Raw genomic sequence first — 16,844 nt, forward strand, 5'->3', positions numbered from 1 at the left:
AAGCTAATTTCACTACTTCTGAACTATTTAATAAGCCATTTTCCTCTTCATAAATTATTCAAAACCAGAGGCTAAGATTGAGCATTAAATTTTCTTGCTGTATTAATATAGAGGGCACTGACAAACCTACTACAGATGAAGAAATGACACTCATTTAAAAATAATCTGGAAAACAAAAATTGCATATCAACATCAGCACAAAAGAAAATGAGAAAGGGCAGCAGAAAATTGCACATCATAATAACAAACATGAAAATCTGCAATAGTCAATCAGCCAGTCTGAACCACAGATTTCAAATTCCAAATTTACTTGCAGATGGCATATAAAAAGATGGCTCGTGAGAGTACATGGTACAATATTAAAATATAATAAACAAACCTTATTTTCATGGTCCTGGACTTACTTTTGGTTAAACATAAGCATGCCTTTTACAGTAATTTTAGTCTCTGTAACTCATACCAAGTAGTACTACATCTTTCCAGGGATTTCAATATATATTAGCTCATGGATGAAGATCATAAAACACAAAAGTAAAACAAACTTGCCTTTCATAGCAGCGTTACACCATGGTGCTTGAATCTTGCAGAGCTAATGTTTTGAAGGTCAGGCTCTTTGGAACAGATGCACTAATCTCTCATTATCTCTATATTACACAAATTATTTCAGATAGTATTTTTTCTTGGAACTGACAGATAAAGCTCTATTTGCTGCTCAGGATTATTGTGATCATTAATGAGAGTGCTTCTTTTCTCTGTGTGGTCGAAGCGTGAGAGGGTAGCTGTTATTGAGTACTGGTTGCTATAAAAATAGCAATGTCCAGTTAAATAGTAGATAAAAATAAGACACATAAATTCTACGCAGGTAAGATGTTGTCATATAAGGATTAAACACAATATATGCACAGAAAAAAAGATTTCTATGTACACTATAAATCAAAATCACAAGAGGTAAAATTTAGACACAGTCTTGCTCTATTACTAGAAAATACTCTTTAAGGAAACATTAAGGAAACAGTTTTGTTATTATAGCCTCTAAAATAGATCAGATTTTAAAACTCTGTGACTACAACAATATCTAACATGACAGAAGATTGGAGAGAAAACAACAAACAATAAAATGTGCATAAACCCTGGCTTATTTATATAAAGCTGGTATTACTACCGTCCAGAATTTGTAAGGACTGGAAGGATGTAATAAAACTAGCTAATTGGCAAGCAACTTTTAATAAAATCACAATGAAAGATGGCATCAAGAGCATATGAATATCATAAAAGAGAAAGTTTGAGAAGCTTCTTGATTAATTAAATGATACAGCTACTGCCAGTATAAGAAACAACATAGAATGACTTTGATTAAGCTTAAGTAACATACATAGATAGTATAATAACAATTTCATAGTCTTTAAATCATAATAATTATATGTTATTAAATACACCATCTTTAGACTATGAAAAATACCCAAACTAATATGTCAGGTAATAGAAGGAGGATATTTTTGAAAAGATGTCTGCAATCACAAGTTTTACCTTATTAGTGATGCAGCACTGAATATAGATAATGAAGACAATCTCACTTTCTATTGAAGTGAGCTTTAATGTGCATTTCAGTGGCAACAGGAGCCAATGTCACTGAAAGATTACTCAAATCTAAAAATTATTTTGCTTAATAATTCTTTCATACAATGTGCCTGATTGCATACTGTTTTCAAAAGAATATATATATTCATGGTATCTTCCATTTTCCTCAGCTTTTAATATATGTATTTAATTTTTAACAAAAAGAACATATTCTAGAGGAAAATTGAAAGCATTTCTCTCAAGTCAAGAACTCCCAATATATAGTCAGAAAAGTTCTTAGAATATTTTATGTTTTCTTCCATTGAAATATTTAAGTAAAACCAATCTTTCTACCCTTGATTGGATACTCTTGTCCAGTGGTGGTCTTTCTCTGAAGGCTGCATTATGTGTATGCCACACTGGGAAAGAGGAAGACACACAGCAAAGACCAAAACTTTTTCAAAGGCCTTCTCTTTACATTTTTCTATCATCCTCAAAGGAACTTTGGGATACACAGGCTCATTAACTATATCAAACTAAATATAAAAGCATGGGTAATTTAAAACAAAGTGCATGGTGCTAGTGAATATTTTCTTTTCCCCTATATCTTGAAGAAGTGGGGTTTTTTTTAATGTGTTATATATTCACAAAAGCATGCAGAATTTTCATCAAGGTCCAACTTCATCATGTGTAGATTTTCATGGGACTATTCCCTGTGAAGCACACATAGGACTGGACCTCACCATCACCTGGATACTTGATGAATCATATTTAAATAAACTTGCAATACGTTTCTAATGTGACATTATTTGTTTCAACAGTGAGGAAAATTATACACTTCAGAAACCAAAGTCAACTTTCCCATAAATTCCTGTTCTGGCACAGTTGCCTGAAAATTTGAAATTTATTACAATTACCTTGCTACTAGGATATGATTTATATAAAACAGTTTTATGTTTTTAATACAACTCTCAATCCATGAGTTGATATTGTGTTCTGTTCTATTTATCCCAAGAACACAACAATAAATAAAGAACCAATCCAGAATCATGGTGACATTCTGATCTGCTTTTCTTCAGAATTACAAAGGAAAGAGAACATCTTGCACACACTTAAGTGATCTCTTGTCAGCAAGGCAGGTAACCACAGTATTTTCAGGTATTTTGTAAAGATAACTTATGACACTGAGAAGCTATTATTTTCTAGAAAAACTAGCAATCTGAATGAAAAGATCTTGTAACAGAGAGTTCAGCGCTGTGCCATCAAGTAAGATAACAAATGTCACCATGCTATGCTCTGAAGTACAAAACCTGAGCTCAAAGAACGGTCAAAGGGATGTGAATATAAACATACGCATTCGAAAGGCAACCCAGTGATGGATGAACCTTTTTTAATTTAGTTAATGAGATGTTCACATATGCATTTCTTCACAGTTCAACTAAGTTTACAGCTTAAAAGATTTTAGGGATCTTCTTACAGTCAAGTCCTGAATCAGTCTGTGGTCAACATACCTTTTATACTAACATCACTAAAATACATCAACTAGTCAGGTACCATTACTTGCTTATTTAGCTAATCTTACACTGCAGGGAATAATCTATTGTATTGACCTTTAAAGCAAGTAACCTTTAAAAAGTAATTAATTAAATCCCCCAAATAGAAGCATTCTTGCTAGGAGGACACAAGAAATGAAGACATTAAATGAAGCTGGGAATAAATGCATCCACAAACTACATGATCTTCCAGCAGCACAGAGCTGAGTCCTAATTTTACATGTTTTAGGGGGTCAAACAATGTATTGCTTTCAGGTACAGATTCCGATTTCAAGAAAGTTGTCCTAGTTTATACTGTAAATATTATTAAACATTTTTAGTATGTGAGTGACGTTTAGACATGCTTTAAAGTACAGAAATTTAAGGTCCCATGGACTCTTTCCTTAAAACAATGCCCCGCATAAAGATTACACACATGTATTTACACACATACATGCCCACTACATTACCAAGATTACTGTTTCTCTTATTATGTTCTCCTAGGTACACAAACAGTCACAAGTATTTTTTAATCTGGCAGTTACAGTAGTAAGTTTTTTAGGAAGTCTTGGTTCTTCTGCAGACTGTGACATTTTCAGTAGGTCACTTCCAGTCCTGAAGTTTGCTTCTCAATAAAATGGGACAATGACGCTTACCATTCCTTTGTAAAATGCTTTTAAGGTCTATGGTGCCAACAATGCAAAGAACAAAGAACAAGCGCTACTATTTAGGAGGTCTGACATGAATTATAAAAGTCAGAACATAAATTAAGAGCACATTAAATAAATTGCACTACAGAGCAAAGTTCAACAGTACACGTTTGCAGAGTAGCCATTGCAGTTCTTGCTCCAGTTGGGATTGCAAAATGATTGTTATATTGCTACTACAACTCTAATAAGATAGAAAACTTTGGACAACAAACAGAAAAAAAATATCTGCACAGGGTCATCCATTTATTCTACAGAAGTCTTCTTGGGTTACCAAATTCTTAAGCCTTGAAATCAACGGAATTTTTCAGCACCAAGCTCTCAAAAGGAATTGATTTCTTAAAAATAAGCACATCCTACCAACAAGGAGAAGTTTTTATGCATAAAGAGAAACTACCTGCATATGTAACGTTGGCTAACATGCCTGCTGGAAGGTCTTTAAGTGAAAGAGAAACACGAAAATGTGAAGCATTAAGGTTCACTTCTTAATTTTGCAGCTTCATTTCATTCACAGTCCTTTTACAAAGCACCGATGATCCTACTTCTCTACAGCACATGGCTTCTGCCAATATTATAGTCATAGGCACCACATGAACATCGATAAATAGTAAAAGATGAGAATAAAGTCAAGAAATGGCATATCTGTCATCCTAAACTGACATCACAAAATCACAGAATCACAGAGTAGATGGGGTTGGGCTAGATGATCTCCAGGGTCACCTAGAACAGGTTACACAGGAACACGTCCAGGTGAGCTTTGAATGTCTCCAGAGAGGGATATTCCACAACCTCCCAGGGCAGCCTGTTCCAGTGCTGTGACACTCTCAATGTAAAGTTCTTCCTCATGTTGAGGTGGAACTCCTTATGTTTTAGTTTATAGCCATTACTCCTTGTCCTGTCGCTGGGCACCACTGAAAAGAGTCTGGCACCATCCTCTTGACACCCGCCTCTGAGATATTTATATTTATTGAAAAGACCCCCCTCTCAGTTTTCTCTTCTCTACCATCATTCCTTTTGGGATCTATCACTGATCCAATTGGACATTTGATTTGTGTCACTGTTTCTCTTCCTCACTTTTTAACTCAACTAAAATTCATGTTGTCCACATATTTTTTGCTCCTTCAGCAAAAAGTAATATTTAAACAATACTTAAAGCCCCCATAGCATTAACAAAAGTGTTAATACACAGAAGTTATCTTCCCCTGAGTAAAACTAAGACAGCATATTTACTGCTCATTATACCATCATCAAACACATGGCAGCACTAGATGAGTGACAGCACATTGCAGCTTGCTGTGCTCTCCAACTACCCTTTGAAGACTAAAAACATTATCATATTCCCAGCTTGCAGAGCCATATAATAGAAAAAAGTACTATTTTTATTAATGGTACACACACACCCAAAAAAAAGAATATTTTTAGAGTACTTAAATTTTCACCACGACCATTGAATCACGGGACATTTCTGTCATTACATATTCTGCTTGACTGAATCACTGCATCATTTCCATCTACATGGTTATTCAGTTTTTGTTTTGCCTAGAAAGATTTATTGCAATTACAAAGTGTTAGTTTTGATGATGACATGTGCTTATCAGAAAAGGCAAGGTATTTAAGTAGATCATCAGACATAAAACTGCCTTCCCTTATTTCTTCTGATTTGATCACATTTAAAACATTAACCAATGGATTTAAAGGTTTTTCATGGCAGTACCTCTGAGGCTGACAATCTCACTTCCTTTTACATAAACATATTAATGGTTCCCCTCCTGCAAACAATTCATACAAAAATATGAAACATACACACGTAAGTGTACCTCTTGATTAGCATTCATACAGAGACTTAGAAAACTGACTTTACACCTGCAACAAAATGCTGCTGCTCTTACGGATGCTGAGCAATCAGCAGAGCAAATGAGAGACACCACTTATGAGGCAGAGAATTACTGCATCTCATCAAGATCATTATCTAACCTACAAAAACAGAATCAGAAAACTTATGACAGTTGTGCCAATGAAAGATAAGTGTGCCAAAGGCACTCTTGTATTTGTAATTTGAACTTTGCTATCATGCAGCAAAATGAGGTTCATGCTCACTTTTGTGGCACAGTTTGCTTATTGCACAACCAGCTACAAGAAAAAGAAAGTAGCTACTTTGTGTATCCCAGAGGTGGTTTATTTCTTAAAACCTCTTCTATCCAGGCAACTCTGCTCTGTGCCTCTCCTTTGTGCAAGATGGGCAACAGAAACCCTCACAGGATTCAGCTATAGGAGGTGAAGGATTGGAGCAGTTGATGCTCTTGCTTCTGAGGGGGAACCAAAGAAAGGGCTGGGAACAGAAAGACAAGGGGCTGGGCACAGGCTAAGCAGGACTCAGCTCACTCAAGGTGTCTATAGATGTTGTACTGGAGCTAGTCATGTCAGACTCCTTTCAGAGCATGTAGAGAAAACCAGACATTTTTAGGGTGCAGTTCATTTTTACTATTTCAAATATATACTTGAGGATGGATAAGCCATGGGCAAAAGTGAACATTTCTCTCTGCTGGCTAGGAAGAAAGGCTGCAGTGATGAACTGACAGCTACGTTGTGGACACCTACACTTGCTCAGACTAGCCCCACACTTTCTGAGTACAGCTCCTGGTCTACTTCTTTGAAGAATGGTGCCTTACTAGTTGTCAAGAGCAGGGTTCACATTCTATATCCCACAATCCCTCTCCAGTTCCGGAAGCACAGCTGGTACCATGTAGGTGTATTGAAAAAAACACTATGTTAGAGACATTGACTCACAGGATTCCTTGAAGAGTTAAGCAGTGGGATTTACTGGCTGGAAGACTTGTGCTCAAGTCTTTCTAGATGCAACCTTGTTCTTTTAATTTTTTAAATTATAAATGAAACCATTCATGATTTCAAATATTCACTCACCAGCATTTGCACAGAAAGATTTATTTCTGGACCATAATGACTAGGAGAGGAGAGGGGCTTTTTGACCTTTACAGAGGATCTCCCTGTCCAAATCAGTAAACTTTAAGTGGCATTGCAGTAGCCTGTTACAATCCGAAGGTGATAGCTGGGAAAAGTCACTCTCTTTGCCATAGGCAAACTTTGGACAGAAACTACTGTGAGGCAGACTGGGAGATTGTGTACCTTGGCTAAAAGGGGATCCCATAAAATTCCTTGACACTGTTCCCAAATTGGTCATAAACATGGCTATCCCCTTGAAGCAGAGTATATGATAAAATCCCATACCCAGGCATGGATCATAAAAATCCTGCCTAAGCAAAAATAAATAAAATTGTATTTGTAACCATGTAAATGCTGTTAAAGTAAAAATGTAAACTGCTACTCAAACCCATGACAGTTTCCATGTCACCTTCTCAGTCACTTTTTCTCCTGGATTCCCCAAGTCATCTCTTAAGAGTAACTCCTGACCTGTGACTACAATTCTTGCATAAGTACATTAATGTTGCCTGTTCCAACATATGCTAGAGATGATAGCTCTCTTCTTGCTGTGATATGTTGCTGGAGTTGTGAATTTTTTCACATCTGAGGAGAAACAGGTGCAATACAAATGCAACTCCATTCCCTCACACCCAGCTGTTGGGGTAGTTGCTCCTCACAAGGGTCGTTACTGAGACTCAAGAGAAAGTTTGCTTACTAGACTGGATCCTGTGTGCAACCTTTCTGAAGTGACCACTTCACAGTGCTGTGGAGTACCTCTCCCTAGGCAGAAGCATCTGGTTCTTAACATGGTATGCCTCTAAGTTAAAGAAAACTAACTGCCTCCTTTCCTCTCAATAAATACTAAACTTCATCTCAATACATACTTTCTCTCAAAAAATACTAAATTTTCATTATGTAAAAAGCAAACCAACCCTACTGCATATATAAACCAGAGTGTCCAGACTGAAGAAAGCAAATAAGCCTTGTCAAAGAAATCCTCTCACCCTGTCCTGAGCATGAAATCTAGAAAAGAGCTCTTCATGTAGAAGATCTTTAGTAGGATAATTTCCAAAGGGAGAGTAATGGGTAGAAGTTATTTATTTTTATACTTAAATCCTAGGTCACATCTATACCTAATTAATTCAGTGTTTAAGTCTATTATCTGAGAGAGAACACTTCACATCATCAGACCAAATCAAATGGTAGAGCTATAAACAAGGCCATCAAGAGCCATATGGAAGCAAAATTAATCAAAACAGCAGACCTGAGATTCTTGCTGGGAAGAACTTTTGGATATTTTAACATGCCTTATAAACAGGAAATCCATTTTCATATACCTGCCTTAAGATAACTTGTCAATCTGACAAGTTGTGTTCTGAGACCAGAGAAATCATTAAAAATAAATGGCTTCACAAGACACCAATCGTGATCCCAAAGACACAAACTTCACCATTAAAAAAATCAACTTGCAGTAGAGTTTCACATTGCAAGCACCATGTAAAACAGAAGTTACCCAGTTAACCTAAGCTTCTTCAGACAGGAACTGTTTTGAGCAGCCCCCCTAACTTATCTAACCGCAAAACTTCTGTGCTTCACAGATCACAGAATTCAAGTAAAGAAAGACAACTGCCTCCATTAGGCTTAGCATTGACCCAGCTTGACCTGAAGCATAGTCAACCTTCCATTACACAGAGAATTTTTGCTGAGACTGTCAGACATCTAGAGCTTCCCAGAAGAAAAACATCATACTTTTAGGATTCCTGGTAAAGCAATGCTTTTGAAGTGATTAGGCACCAGAAACTGAATTTTTGCAATATGAAAAATGTCTATATGGGTAAATAAAGTAAACTATATATCAGTATCTGTCTGTGAGCATCAAGGACTTTTATAAATACTAAGTAATTTCAAAGCAATTCTTAGGTAACTTACAAAGGTAAAACCCCAACAGTTCATCCAAAAAAACACTGCAGTTTATTCTTTCAGACTTTTGAATGTCTTAAGTCTATGACACTGCAGTTAAATATTTGTAGACCTCTGTCTGAAAATCTAAACAGATTGTCAAATTTCAGTAAATTCAAGCAAGTTCAGGGATGAACCTTCTAATAGAGACCTGAGGACACACAGAAGCCACATCTATTTTTACCGATGTCTAAGTAACTAGATTGAGACCCGTACAAGAGGAAACAGTAATTCGGCTTCAATATTGCACAGTATTTTCATGCCGTACTCAGATATACCAAATATAGCACCTAACAACACAGTAGAAATCAATATAGATTTAAACAAACTTATCACTTTGGTCCCCTTTTGAAAGTTATATGGCCCTCCCATTCTAAAAATTCCATGCTTATCAAAGTAAAGCAAAGCTGGCACAACGTTCAAAAGCCCATTGGTAAAAACATGCCACAGTTGATAAAAAATATTCATACTTTGACAACATGCCAGTGACTTAGAGATCCCATCATCTCTAACTTCCTGGGCTGTTTTTTTGTCTTTTCTTGGTAATTTGAAGAAAATGTAACAGATGCAATAAACTGGTTAGTCAAATGGAATGGTTACAAATCACTCAAAGTGTAATTTAAACACTTTAAATACCAGTAGAGGTACAAAGAAAAAGATAGAGTAAAAATTAAAGGACATATTCAAATGTAAACCTCTGTTAAATTCTCACTAGTCTCTGATTGATTTGCTGAAAAAGCAATCACATCTGGTATGTTTTGATGAAAACCATTCACATGCACAGGGAGGAGACATTTCCAGGGGATAAAAGCTACTGCTCATCAGTAGCGTTTACATATGAAGTGCAAGCAGATGCCACTGAAGAGCCAAGCTTTGTTCTGAAGAAGAAGTCATTGAGTGCCTCAATCTCCTTTTTCCCTTCTCTTTGTGTATCAGACTGGTTGTCAGGAAGCAAGTTGGTACTCACGAGTAATATGAGGTGCTTTTTTTCATCTCTTCTATCTTTGTTTTACTTTAAGACTTGTCAAATGGTTATGTTAATTTAATTTATATGCCGTCTAAACTATGAGGACAACTCTGGGCAATAAAAGTTATGCAATCAGAGATCTAATTCCTTTGTCACACAAATACATTAGACTGCTGCTCCTTCTCTGCTTGGAAACTAAGTCAACATTGGACCGATACACAGCCCTAGCTAGCAGATACACAGCCTGACTGATGCCAGTGACTGTCCTTGTTTATCATCTGTCCTCTCCCGTCCTGCAGTGCTGCAGTGCTGCCAGCTGAACCCAACCTCCCTTCTCGATCTGCAAAAAGTACTGGAGAATGGAGTTGCTTTTAGAACCATACCTAAAAGGTACAGGAGTGCTCACACTCTTTCCTATTCATATGCAGAGCTCCTACAGGGAGAAACTGTACAAAGAGAGCTCTGCTAAGCTGGGAGAAAGTTTTCAGCTGAATACTTTTTTTAAGGGAAAAGAAAAAGATTCAGCAACATTGAAGTGTTTTTTGAACTGATACCTGCTCTGACACTCTTAGTATTTTATTTAAAAATGTCATTCATTATTTATTCATATTTTAAGAAATACTCAAGCTAAGTTGTGTCCTTTCAAGATGGACATCATAAGCTGTTAGATTGGAAATAATTTTTCATGTAACTTAATAACTTGCCTGGATTTTAAAAAAATTATATGAATATTTTTTCATAATTTTCCTGAGTTCTGAATATTTCATTACTTATTATACAGAACTCTGAGTACCTAAGAGCCATTATATGTATTGTAGATGACTAATTATGTTATAGATATGTATACAGCTTATTTTATAAATACACTAACACAATCAGCTGCAGTAAAAGCAGCAAGATGCTTTACTATTATTATTATTATTATTACCATCATCATCATTATTATTTTCCTTGAAAATCTCTTAAAAACGACTGCTGATAATCTTTTTTGTTCTAGGTTAGGTTTACTGCTTTTCGTTTGGATTCTTTTGCTAATAGTTCTATTCCTAGCTAAAAAAAAAATTACTGAAAAAAACCTCAAAGTTCATATTCACATGTAAAAGTGATAAATAAGATTAAAATAATGTCTCTGAATCTAATGCATCTTTGGATTCAGTTAAATGCACCCTTTCTAAAACTCAGCCCACCAATATCTTACCATCAAACCTATGATTACAACACATTTTTAAAAACATCTTATAAACAAATGAACAAATAAACAAAAATTTGAGCAAAGATTTTAAAAAGCCAGTTTTATTTTCTAAAAGATACAGAACTAAATTTCAGAACTAAATAATGAGGCTATTTCATTCAAATAAAAATCAAGGTTTATGTTCGATAGGAAAAGGACTGCTTTTGAAAGGAAAAAAAATTCAGATCTATCAAAATTAAGCTTGATCATCTGACTTTAAACAAAGGGAATTTTATTCTTCTGTGAGAAAGGAATTACGTTCTGTGACACAAGGGAGAGTATTTTTCTTCTGAATGACAACTGGTACTCTAAACTTTTCTACAAAATCCCACAAGTTCCAGAATGCCACAAACTATGGATCTGATCAGGCAAGAAGTATATGAAGAGTAATAAAATTCAACTTTAAGATGGACATTCTCTTACAGAGTCATTTACAAAGAAATTTTTAATATGAAGATAGTAGAATTTTTCTCCTCTTGATAGTCCTTTAGCATCACTCTATTTCCTTTTTGTGTCATAATTTTGATAGTATTTCAACTCTATGTTTATACTTGCACAAAGTAAAGCTTGTAAACACACTGTGAATCAGATGACAAAGCAAATAAAAATCCTCTTTAAACAGAACTCAGTTAAATATAATCAGAATTATAATTAGGCCTTTCTATAAGACATTCCATAAGAAAATACAATATAAACATGAGTGAAACTACACTTATTAAATAAATTTGTCATATTTTGAAATTATACAAGACATGCATGTCATAGTTTAGCCATAATCAAAATTATACTTGTGGAAAGCAATAAATTTTCCTAAACCTCACGCTACTTACATATTGGAAATAGCCCAAAGTACAGTTATTGCCCCAATAATATCTCTATTAAAAATCTAGGGAGAAGTTGCAAATATTAAAGTAAGGAATACTTTTGAGTTAAAATCAAAGATCTACATAACAGGAGACAAAGTCACGATTTATATTTCAGGGAAAAGGAAAAGAGCCACATGTAACACTAACTCAACAGAGGGGTAGAACTTTGTTTGAAAATACTAGCCCTTATTAGGAAATCTTTTGGAAGATGAGTAACTGAAAGTGAATTATGTTTCTATTAAGGGTAGTGAATTCCTCAGCAAGACGGCAACAGTAAATAAAAGAGAACATGCTTACATTCACTCAATAGTTTAAAAGAATTAAGTATCGTTCCTAGAACAAAGAGTTCCTCTTACAAAAATAATCATGTCTTTTTCTTTGTTTTCAGTATTATTCTTCATCCATTTGCTCATCACACAGCCCTTTCCCCACCCTCCACCTTGCTGCAGAAACATTTGGGTGTAGGATTGCACAAAGTTTTTGCAGGGTTCAGGGGAGTGCTCTTTACTGCTGGGTGTCAGGTTTAGAGTTCAGAACCTGTGACCTTCCCTGAGGCACCATGACCATCCCTCCTGCCTCCTTACAGACTTTTTTTAGATTGGTTGAAAAGAAAAACTCCTCTTAATGTCAATCTCCCTCCATTCTTCCTTTAGTGCAACACAGCCGTTGTCCTCATAGATCACCACAACTATGCAGAGTAAGCTCTAAGGGCCTGGTCTGGAAAAATATAACAACCCACACAGAAAAGACTGTCACAGAGATAATACTGAACAGCCAAACAAGGCTAATAAGGAAGCTGCAGGACAGACCACCACGTTTCTGTTAGGCTGCAGAAAGTTACTTTTCAAGTATACACAGTCTAAACTCAAGGAAAAGATTTGCAAACCATGCAATCTTAAGATAACAGAATAGAGATATCTGTAGGTAAGGAAGTTCATATGTAAATGCACATTCTTGCACAGAAAAATGCCTAACTCAAGTAAATGCTCATCTAAGGCACAGAGAACAACACGTGAAATACAGAAGAATAAATTAAACCTGTGGGGAACTGTATAACTGTAAGAACCATGGTAATTCTGAATTCCAAGATAATTTTCTGAATCTGTCTTTAGAAAATCTGGTATCTTGTAGTATTCCACCTGGATGAACAGGAGATGGCAATACAAAAAAGTAATATCAGAAAAGAAGTCCCATGAAAAGAGCAAAGGGATATTATGCTAGACAAGAAACAAAGCAAAAAAAAAGGCTGTTTCCCTATTGTGCTAAATGCTTTGAGAGGTTTAAGATCACCTCTCTCTCTGTTCTGACTGTTACTTTATTGTAATTTTAATACAGATATAAAAGTTATTTGTAACTGATTTATACCTGTTTGTTATGCTTTATCTGTCCATCCTATCTAGACCTGTACAAAATCTCTCATTGTATCATAAAATTATTACAAGGTTGGACAGAAAATTAGTCCTACTGACATTACCTAAAAACAACTGAGAAAATTAAAAACAGATTTTTTTTTTCCTAGTAATGTCTACTTTGAAATGATGTAGCCTGGAAAGCTGCTTTGCTTTGCTTAATTTCCATGTTTCCCAGGCAGGGTTATTTTTAACACAGCATAGTGATGCTTGTTAACAGTCACTAAGTACCTCCAGGGAACCATCATATTCTCCACCACCAGAGGACATTTTCCATAACGGATGGAGTTTTCTTTTCTAAACCTTTACCTAAACTTCAGTCATTCAACAATGAGAGAAAGCCCTCTTCAGATCAGTTTTAGAAGGTGAAATGTGGGACAGTCAATCGGATGAAGATGGGGTTCTTAAAGCTGAACTGAGCTCACAAAAGAAGCACAGATATACTGTGGGGTACAAGGTGTCATTTTTCACAGCCAGCACGGCTTCATGAGAGGAAAGTCCTGCTTATCAAACCTGATTTCCTTCTATGACAAGGTAATCCACCTAGTTGATCAAGGGAAGCCAGCTGATGTAATCTTTTGGGATTTCAGTAAAGTTTTCAATACCGTCTCTCACGGGGTCCTTCTGGACAAAATGTCCAGCACACAGCTGGATAAACACATCATGTGGTGGCTGAGCAATTGGTTCATGGGTCAAGCACAGAGGGTAATAGTGAATGGGGCAACATCAGACTGGTGACTTGTCACTACTGGGGTTCCACAAGGCTCCATCTTAGGCCCTGTGCTCTTCAACATCTTCATAAATGACTTGGATGCAGGACTGGGAGGGGTACTAAGCAAGGTTACAGAAGACACAAAACGGGAAGGAGCTGTTGACTCACTTGAAGGCAGGGACACCCTGCAGAGAGACCTCAATAAATTAGAGGACTGGGCAATCACCAACCATAGCAAGTTCAACAAGGGGAAGGGCCAGATTCTGCACCTGGGATAAGGCAACCCTGGATGTATGTACGGACTGGGAATGAGATGGTGGAAAGCAGTGGCAGGGAAAGGGACCTGGAGGTCCTGGTATGTAACAAGTTGAATCTGAGTCAGCAGTGCCCTGGCAGCCAGGAGGGCCAACCATGTCCTGGGGGGTATCAGGCAAAGTATTGCCAGCCAGTCGAGGGAGGAGATTGTCCTGCTCTGCTCTGCACTGGTGCAGCCTCACCTTGAATATTGTGTGCAGTTTGGGCACCACAATGTAAGAAAGATATTAAGCTCTTAGAGAGGGTCCAAAGGAGGGCAATGGAGATGGTGAAGGGCCTTGAGGGGAAGCTGTATGAGGAGTGGCTGAGGTCACTTGGTCTGTTCAGCCTGGAGAAGAGGAGACTAAGGGGAGACCTCTACAACTTCCTTGTGAGGGAAAGAGGAGCAGCAGGCACTGATCTTTTCTCTGTGACGACCAATGACAGAACATAAGGGAACGTCCTAAAGTTGTGTCAGGGGAGGTTTAGGCTGGATGTTAAAAAGAGGCTCTTCACCCAGAGGGTGGCTGGGCACTGGAACAAGCTCCCCAGGGAAGTGGTCACAGCACCAAGCCTGACCAGGAAGTGTTTGGATGATACTCTCAGGCACATGATGTGACTACAGGAGACGGTCCCATGGACTGCTAAGGGTTGGACTTGATGATCCTTGTGGGTCCCTTCCAGCTTAGCATATTCTGTGATTCTGTGATTATCAGGACTTCACTGCTCACTGACAATTTCCTCACTTAGATGACAGTATCTTATCTGAAATTGGGAATTTGGAGCTTAATTCAGAAGAACATATAGAAACCCACTTATTTACAAGAATAATTACAGGAATACATGAGTATTTAGTCTCCAACAATGGAATTTGAAAAATCTATCAAGTCTCATCTGCATATTGTTCTAAAAAAATGTATTAATTTAATGCACTGATTTCTGATAAAATTTAACTTAAAAAATAATGTCATGACAAAACATGACATTTTACTTGCTCTGCTTATGCCACAGATAGTACTGTTTGCCTGAGCCACAGCAAGACAAAGTAAATATGATTCTGAACTGTTTTACAAACATGAATAATACGTAATCATATTTTTCACATTTGATTTGTTCTTTGAGTTCCATTACAACTTCATATGTTCCAGTCCTTGCACAATTCCTATTGTTTTGAAATTTGAAAAAAATACACCAAGAAAAAATTGGAGAGCTGTAGTATCTTTCTATGAAGAATGAGAAAATCTGAGCTTTAAATAGATAATGCTGAGAAGTCTTTGGAAGTCACAGTTCAGATTTTAAGTTATTTACTAACTTCATTGACAAGAGTGAGTTAGGGCTCATGCAATGCAAGTCAGTCTATGCTTGGCAGCCCTATATGCCTTCCCCTTAGGCATACAGTCCTTGTTCCCAGTCAGAGCTGGACTACTGAGTAAGATTAAACAAAGATCTGGTCTGTCACAGCAATTCATATTTCAGTGAGATTTAGGAGCTAGAAAGGAATGCCAGATCAAACAAAAAATTCACATTCTGTAAAATACTTAATAAATTATGTTCTTTATAGTAAGTGGAGTAAAACATCAACCTAAAAATCCTTTCTATGATACAATACTATTTATTACTTTCAGAGATTATGATATATTTAAAATAACAACTCACTGTATTCTAGTCTCAGACAGAGTGTATTTTTGAGCAACACAACATTAATTGCAGTCTGGGCTTCAAATACACCTACTACATTTATCATTTAATCCAACTGAGTGATTAGATACTTTCTGATTTAAAATTCATGGGTAGTGTAGAAAAGCATTACAATCTTTTTGCTAAAGCTGACCAAGTGAAAGAATCACTTCTACTGCTCATCTGGCAATAAAAGAAAACCATGGGAAAGGGATGAGATATTTGATGATATAAATAAACAATACTCTTACTTACCTTAATTTAGATTACCCTGACTATGTGAGAGGAATGCTGCAATATGAGTGCATCTTATGCTAGGCTGAAGCTCTTCTTCTTTCTTTTCCTTCTTTTAGTAAGAAAGAACCCTTAGGGTCAGGTCCTGCTCCCACTGAAGATGAACAAAAGTCTTCACTGGGGTTCAGGAGCAGGATAGGGACTTTAAAACATTTTTCTTTCCTTTAGTATCTTTCTGTACGAGCTTTTGTCCCTTCAGGCTATGCAGATGTGAAGCTTTTAAGATTTCTAAAGTTGTAATAGTTGGAAGTCTTATGTTCCTAATGGAGTATCATGCTGTCATCTAATTTATCTGAAATCACTGCCCCAATTTCCCAGTGTTATTTTAAAAAAAAACACAACTGGATTTACTCAACTAAGAAATGAAAGGTAGTTTTTAAAAACATATTTTATGCCACTACAGGTACAATCTTTCATCCGAGTTGCATAACTGCCATTTATTTGCTCAAATTCCAGTTCCTACATTCATACTCAACTCTGCTGCTAGAAGAAATTTCCTATACATAAAAAGCTTCTCTAAGCCAAACCATTACCCACTGCTGATACTCATATATATCTCTTTGCATTTCCTTGCCTACCTGTAAATAGGACAGAAAGTTGTTACAATATGTATTCTAAAAGGCATTTGTATATTGTTTCTTGCAGATGTTTAATGATCAAAGAAAATTAATATCACAGAAATTTATTTACAGCTGGAAA

At 36.4% G+C, this 16,844-nt stretch overlaps 1 protein-coding gene across 1 annotated transcript in view; it reads right to left on the reverse strand.

Moving 5' to 3' along the window:
* Positions 1 to 16,844, reverse strand: part of RIMS1 (regulating synaptic membrane exocytosis 1) — a 319,714-nt gene that overhangs the window by 23,058 nt on the left and 279,812 nt on the right.

Source organism: Chiroxiphia lanceolata, chromosome 3 (assembly GCF_009829145.1).
Source record: "Chiroxiphia lanceolata isolate bChiLan1 chromosome 3, bChiLan1.pri, whole genome shotgun sequence".
NCBI lineage: Eukaryota > Metazoa > Chordata > Aves > Passeriformes > Pipridae > Chiroxiphia > Chiroxiphia lanceolata.